Below are 7,057 nucleotides of genomic sequence, written 5' to 3'. Positions count from 1 at the left end.
AGGACTTGAGGCGCTTACTGGTAATGATCCAAGACCACAGCTTTCAGTCTGGATTATGCCTCAACAGTAAAAAACAAAAACCCTCACAAATGACCAATAAGCATCATCATGATAAACAGAGAAATTATTGAAGCTGTCAAGGATTTCATTTTACTTGGATCCACAATTAATGCCCATGGAAGAAGCAGACAAGAAATCAAAGGACATATTGCATTTGTCAAATCTGCTGCAAAAGGCCTCTTTAATGTGTTAAAAACAAATACGTCACTTTAAGGACTAAGGTGTGCTTGACCCAAGCCATAGTGTTTTCAATCGGTTAATATACATGGGAGAGCTGGGCAAAGAATAAGGACAAGATCTGACACTATTGAAATACGATGTTTGTGAAAAAAATTGTATATACCACGGACTGCTAAAAGAATGAACAAATCTGTCTTGGAAGAAGTACAGCCAGAATGCTACTTATAAGTGATGATGGTGAGACTTCGTATCTCATACTTTGGACATATTATCAGGAGGGACCAATCTTGCAGAAGGACATCAAGCTTAGTAAAAAACCCTCCATCTTTTTGAAGGTCAACAAAAAAGAGGAAGACCCTCAACAAGATGGACTGACACAGTGGCTATAACAATGTGCTCAAGGATAACAACAATCACGAGGATGGCACAGGACCAGGCTGTGTTTTGTTCTGTTGTACATAAGGTCAGTATGAGTCAGAACAGCCTGGACGGCACCTACAACAACAGCGTGGATGAGCAGCCTTACACTGGAAACAATCAGCTTATGCTGAGAAGGAGAGAGGAAAAGGATGCATATATGGTGACACAGAGGTTCAAGGAATTTGAGATTCACAAATGTTCATATAACCAGAAATGATTGGTTGAGGACAGAAATTTAGCTCTTTGGCCCCAATTCCAGTGTGCTTTCATTCTATTATTTCACTCTGTCAGTCTAAGAGATCATGCAAATTAATCTGCCCTTCAGAAAAAACAATTGTGGTCATTTCAATATCCCTAGTTTATGCCTGGAAACCTTGGTGGCGTAGTGGTTAAGTTCTAGGGCTGCTAACCAAAAGATCTGCAGTTCAAATCCACCAGGCGCTCCTTAGAAACTCTATGAGGCAGTTCTACTCTGTCCTTTAGGGTCACTATAAGTTGGAATTGACTCAAGGGGTATTGGTAGTTTATGCCTGAATATTATTTATTCAAAGACTATGTTAGTAGTATTATCAGGTCTGGAAATTGTTCTAAGATATGTTTAGTCTAATTGACAGTTTTTTTGAATGAGGATGAATGTAACACAAAATTCCCCTGGTAATATCGAGGAATCATACTTTAAAATTTCTGTTCTGATGTTCCTATGAATGAAAAAAACAATCACAGAAATTCAGGAAAAAAAAATAAAAGAATGTAAAAGTAAAATAAACCAAATTAGAGAAGGAAGGCTCATACTACAAAATTTAAAATACATTACAGTGTTTCTTTTGTTAAAATGGAACGCTGGTGGCTCAGTGGACAAGAGTATGGCTGTTAACCAAAAGGTCAGCATTTCAAATTCACCAGTCACTCCTCCGAAGTCCTGTGGGGCAAATCTACTCTGTCCGATAGAGTCATTGTGAGTCAGGAACAACCTGAAGACAACAGGGTTTTTTGTTTGTTTGTTTTGACTTATTATTAAAATATTGTTATTTTGGGACAAACATGCTCAAGAGCCAAGTGAACATCTTTCTTTAGCTATAGGAAGAAGATAAAATTGTATCTCTTTCTTATTCCACACATCAAAACAGGTTCTGAAAACAAAGCTGAAAATTTAGATGACATGAATATACAGAGACTTCATAGGAAAAACAATAGAAAATAAATTAAATAGATGAAAGGAAAATTGAGGAAATAATTTCCACTTATATTACACAGAGGAGAAAACCACAAATAGTCCTATAGAAAAATGGATGGAAGATAACATTAAAGAGTCCAAATTAAAGGAATACAAATAGCTCTAAAATGTTTGAAGAGTTGTGCAATCAGGCTCATATTAATAGAAGGACAAATGAAAACTGCCTTTAGCTATCATTGTCACCTATCAGAATGGCACATAATCATCAGTCAATAATTATTTGATAGTTATGAGTTCCATGGATACATACATTTGATAACTATTGGAGAGTATGGGTGTGTTCAGGAGACTTGGCCAAAAGAGTTTAAAATACAAAGTATTTCTTATAAAACGTTCTTAATGAAAATGTAATATTCTTTCAGGTTTTCTAATACAGCTGAGATAGGTAGTTAATTTTAATTGTTTGGTTTTTGTCCTCTAGAGAATGGAGCAACAGATAGTCTCTAGGGTTCATGTCCCAAGGTTGTGACACAGATATAAGATGCATATACTTTACTCCCAATCAAGTTTCCCAGAGGCAAGAGGGGCCTTCTCTTTGCCATCAGCAGGTTTGTTTTAAGATTTAAAGACATAATCATATTAACGACAAAGTAGGGTATCTAGGAAACAACTTGAAAGGGGGAAAACATAAACGTTAGAGGTAGAGAGTTCTTGAGGAATATGAAGCCATCACAAAAGGTACTTGTCTGAACATGCAAGGAACAGGATGTGCACCCCTTATGTAGAGCTTTGCATAGAGGACTTGGCCCCTCAGTAATAGTGCCCTGAATGACAAGTACCTCGGGTAGGGCAATAGGGGAGCCTTGAGAGATTTGAGAATGTATATTTTCTTACTTTGGTAAATTTTTGGAGGAGTTGTCAAGGTAGAGTAGAAAAGTATTTAAGCAGAGTGGAATAATCAGTGATTGGATAGGATCTTTAATTAAAAATAAATAAATAAATAAATCTATCTTTCCAGCTTTTACCAAAATTGCAAAGCATAAAGCGGGGAGCATATGTATCCCCTGACAGTAAAAGAACAATAAAATTGGAGGAAATTAAAGGAAGAAATTTTAGCTATCCTATTTCCTTGACTGAATGGTAAAATACATTTATCATCAAATTAATATCAACATTTGGCACGGAAAAGACCCACTACATTAAAGACATATATTTGGTTAAAATTAAGATTTAAATGCCTTAGATAAATGAAATATATTGTTAAAGAAAAAAATGTGATAATTAAAATGACTAATTGTGCAATGGGATTGCCTTTTGAGGCTGTCTTCAACACTGGACTTTATATAGGAACAGGATAGGGCCATTGAGGGAGTCAGTACAGCACATGACCTGACATCTTTATTTCAGGATCATCTGACAATGATGTGTTGAGTTTCAGAATCAGAGACAAACTTATGACAAATCATAGACAGAGAAGAGGTTTCCCATTGTGTGGGGATCTAAGAGGTGCTGGGCACCAATTCTAGAAATACTATTTAATGATTCTTTTGTATTACTGCTTTCTCATGAAATGACTTAATCGTGTACTACGATTCCATGTTTTTAATTGTTATACATACATAACAGAGTGAAAGAATGAGTATTCTAGATGTGTTGAAGGAAGAGAAGTGAATGAGAGGCTGTGGGAATGTGAATTTCTAAGTCCAAGAGTCTTTATTTATTCCTGTGTGAAAACATCTCTAAATCCCATTCTCCTGTGTTTCATTTGGATTCCGCTTTCTACTATATCTCTGTGGCACATAACAGTGTCATTGGACTATTTCCCATAGTTTTAGAGTCTCTAGTTTGCTCAAAATTTAAGGGGGTGATCATTAACAAAGGAAATATATTAGTAGGTAGATATAAAAGTCGGACCACTGTATGGGGTGGAGAAATGGACACATGGCTGTGGGTTATAGACTGGAATTTATCTGCATGTCATTGTGAAAATCAAGGATTCTTCTGACTTCTGTTATGCCATCTTTAGAATATGAATGCATACCAGATTGTATTAATCATCTGCTCTAGTCTTTTAATTTTTCTAGCCATTAGGGAAAATTAGAATTTAGAACTCCCAGATTTGAAAAATGAAAAAAAATGTTGTCGACAAGTCAACTTGGAATCACGATGACCCCATGAGTGTAAGATTAGAACTGTGCTCCATAAATTTTTCAGTGTCTGATTTTTCAGAATTACATCACCGGTCCTTTTTCCAAAGGTGTCTCTGGGAAGACTGGAGCCTTCCAATTTTGATTTGTTGCCAAGGGCATTAACCAATGGCATCACGCAAGCTGTAAAAACTAATAAAAAACTTATTTTGATACCAGATTTACTGTGTCAGAAAGAAAAACAAACATCAACATACTACGCAGAAGTAACAATAAAAACACCAATGGGAATTGTCAAGGCTGTCCATTCTTTATGTCCATACCGTTACATGTTATGAGCCAATTAACTGATATAATTCAGATTTTTCAGATTTTTGTTCTAGTATCAGGCCAGGCTTGTCTTCTATGAACTGATAACATTCAAGGAGAATTGAAAGTGTTATGTAAGAATTTGATATAAAATTACCGCACAATCCCTAAATTCCTTGAGAAAATTTTAAAAAGAAATGCTTATTATGTTTTAAAATTTCAGAAATTTACCATATTTTATTTAATAAAAATATAGAGAGATTCTGAAAGAGATATTTTTTCCAGTCTTGGCAAGGGGTACTTGACCAAGCATCCTATATTATCACTCTGTTTAATATATATATATTTTTGATTTGTAGGGCTGACTTTCAGATTTTGACAAACAAAAACCATGTTATTGTCAGACAGAAATAAAAGCTGGGCGACGTTCACCCTTTTGGGCTTCTCAGATTGCCCAGAACTGATGGTTCCCCTCTTCTTGGTATTTATGGCCATCTACAGTGTCACTGTTGTAGGGAATGTTGGGATGATTGTAATCATCAGAATTAACCCCATACTGCACACCCCCATGTACTTTTTCCTCAGTCATCTCTCATTTGTGGATTTCTGCTATTCTTCCATCTTTGCTCCCAAGATGCTGGTGAACCTAGTTGTAGAAGACAGAACCATTTCATTTTTAGGATGTGTAGTACAATTCTTTCTCTTTTGTACCTTTGTGGTGACTGAATCCTATTAGCTGTAATGGCCTATGACCGTTTTGTGGCCATTTGCAACCCTCTGCTCTACACAGTTGCCATGTCCCAGAGACTCTGCGCTATGCTGGTGGTGGGATCATATGCATGGGGAATAGCATGTTCCTTGGTTCTGACATGCTCTGCTTTGAAATTATCTTTTCATGGTTTCAACACAATCAATCACTTCTTCTGCGAGTTCTCCTCACTTCTGTCTCTTTCTTGCTCTGATACTTCTCTTAGTCAGTTGTTGCTTTTCATCTTTGCCCCTTTTAATGAGGTGAGTACATTACTCATCATTCTCACATCTTATGTGTCCATCGTTGTCACCATCTTGAAAATGCATTCAGCCAGTGGTTATCGTAAGGCGTTCTCTACCCATGCCTCTCATCTGACTGCCATCACTATCTTCCATGGCACCATCTTCTTCCACTACTGTGTGCCCAATACCAAAAACTCCACACGTACCATCAAAGTAGCCTGTGTGTTTTACACAGTGCTGATCCCCATGTTGAATCCCTTGATCTACAGTTTGAAGAATAAAGATGTCAAGAATATAGTCATCAAGATAATGGACACCAAAGTCTTTTCTCATTGAGCATATTATTTTAATAGAATTTGCCCCTAACTTTTAAATAAACTGTGTATAAAAGACTGTCTTTAAACATACTTTTAAATATTATTGATAATATTGCACAATAGTAAGGATGTGGTTTGGTTCAAAGAAACCAAACTTGGTTTTGTCTCTTAATTGAAAGAAAAGAACAGCAATCTCTCTCATCTTTAGTTTTAAAACTCTAAAACTGTGGTACCAGGAGCTAGCTCATAATCTGATAGTCAAGACCACAAGATAATTTAGATATCTTTTTGGGAACTTTATTAATTTATTTTTATTTATATATTTTTTTGAAACCTGAGCATAATTGCTGAATCCTTCTCAACAGTACTCCCATCCACCATAAAGAATTAAAATTAATTATCTGGATTTGCCGAACATGTTGCACAGTAATTGTCACACAAATTTATTCTGCATAAAATAAAAGACAGGCCATCATTTGCATCCAGACATTTGTAATTCGGTCAATTCAAAATGTTAGATGTATCTCATTTGAACAACTCAATTTTGCTTATTAACTTGTACATCCTTCTCTTTTCTGTACTCAATACATCTAGATTAAATTCCAAATAAAACACTAAAGTAGTGGGAGTCATAGTTTGTCAGGTGTTTTAGTGAGGGAAAAAAAAAGTAATTTGCAGGACAATTTTATATAGCTCAAGAAATTATTTGGAAGAGTCATGTAACTTTAAACTTAAGATCATTATTCTAATTTTAATTTTCAGTTCTATAGTTCAGTTCTATAGTGCCACTGGATGGCAATAGATTTCTTATGCATTAGTTGATAAGGTATTAATTAAACAGTCATTGTACATGCAAATATAAAGACTGTAGAAGCATTGTCTTATGTACTGAATAGCTGCTGAAATAATGGTTTTTCATTTGTTTAACTTCTGTTCCTTTGGGTATTTTCTAATTTGTCTTTCATTACATATCTCACACTCATATAATTCATAATTTATTTTGATGTTAGGGAATAATCAATATTAACCTTAAATTGAGTCAATGATATGTAATCAGTCCCCTTTTACAGAGAACTTTCACTTCTTTCTGTGTTGGGAAATGACAACCACATTTTGTGGTTGAAGTGACACAGCCAACTTAGCTTTTACTCTGATGAAACTGAGACTGATATAGTTGAATTAACTTGGCTACAATTGTAAAAGCAACTGTTGACAGAATTACAGCAATCATTTAAGAATCCAGCTACACCAGCAAACACCTTTTCTAGTAAACACTTTCATACAATCTCATGTTCTTTCATTTTCAAATTGTGACATTCCAGGTTCATTATGGTGGATCCATTTGCCTGTAAGTTGGACATAATATGTGAGTTTTCAAATTTTTTTGTCCACATACTATTAAATTAGTTTTGTAAATGTATATACACCCTGGGAATTCAATCTGACATATAAAATAT

General features: G+C 35.2%; 1 pseudogene; it reads left to right on the top strand.

Annotated features, from left to right (window-relative positions):
- The first annotated feature begins 4,681 nt into the window (after positions 1-4,681).
- On the top strand, positions 4,682-5,619 carry LOC126079289 (olfactory receptor 5D18-like; annotated as a pseudogene).
- Positions 5,620-7,057: the final 1,438 nt, after the last annotated feature.

The sequence above is a fragment of the Elephas maximus genome, chromosome 7 (assembly GCF_024166365.1).
Source record: "Elephas maximus indicus isolate mEleMax1 chromosome 7, mEleMax1 primary haplotype, whole genome shotgun sequence".
Lineage (NCBI taxonomy): Eukaryota > Metazoa > Chordata > Mammalia > Proboscidea > Elephantidae > Elephas > Elephas maximus.
This window is presented reverse-complemented; position numbering and strand designations above follow the sequence as displayed.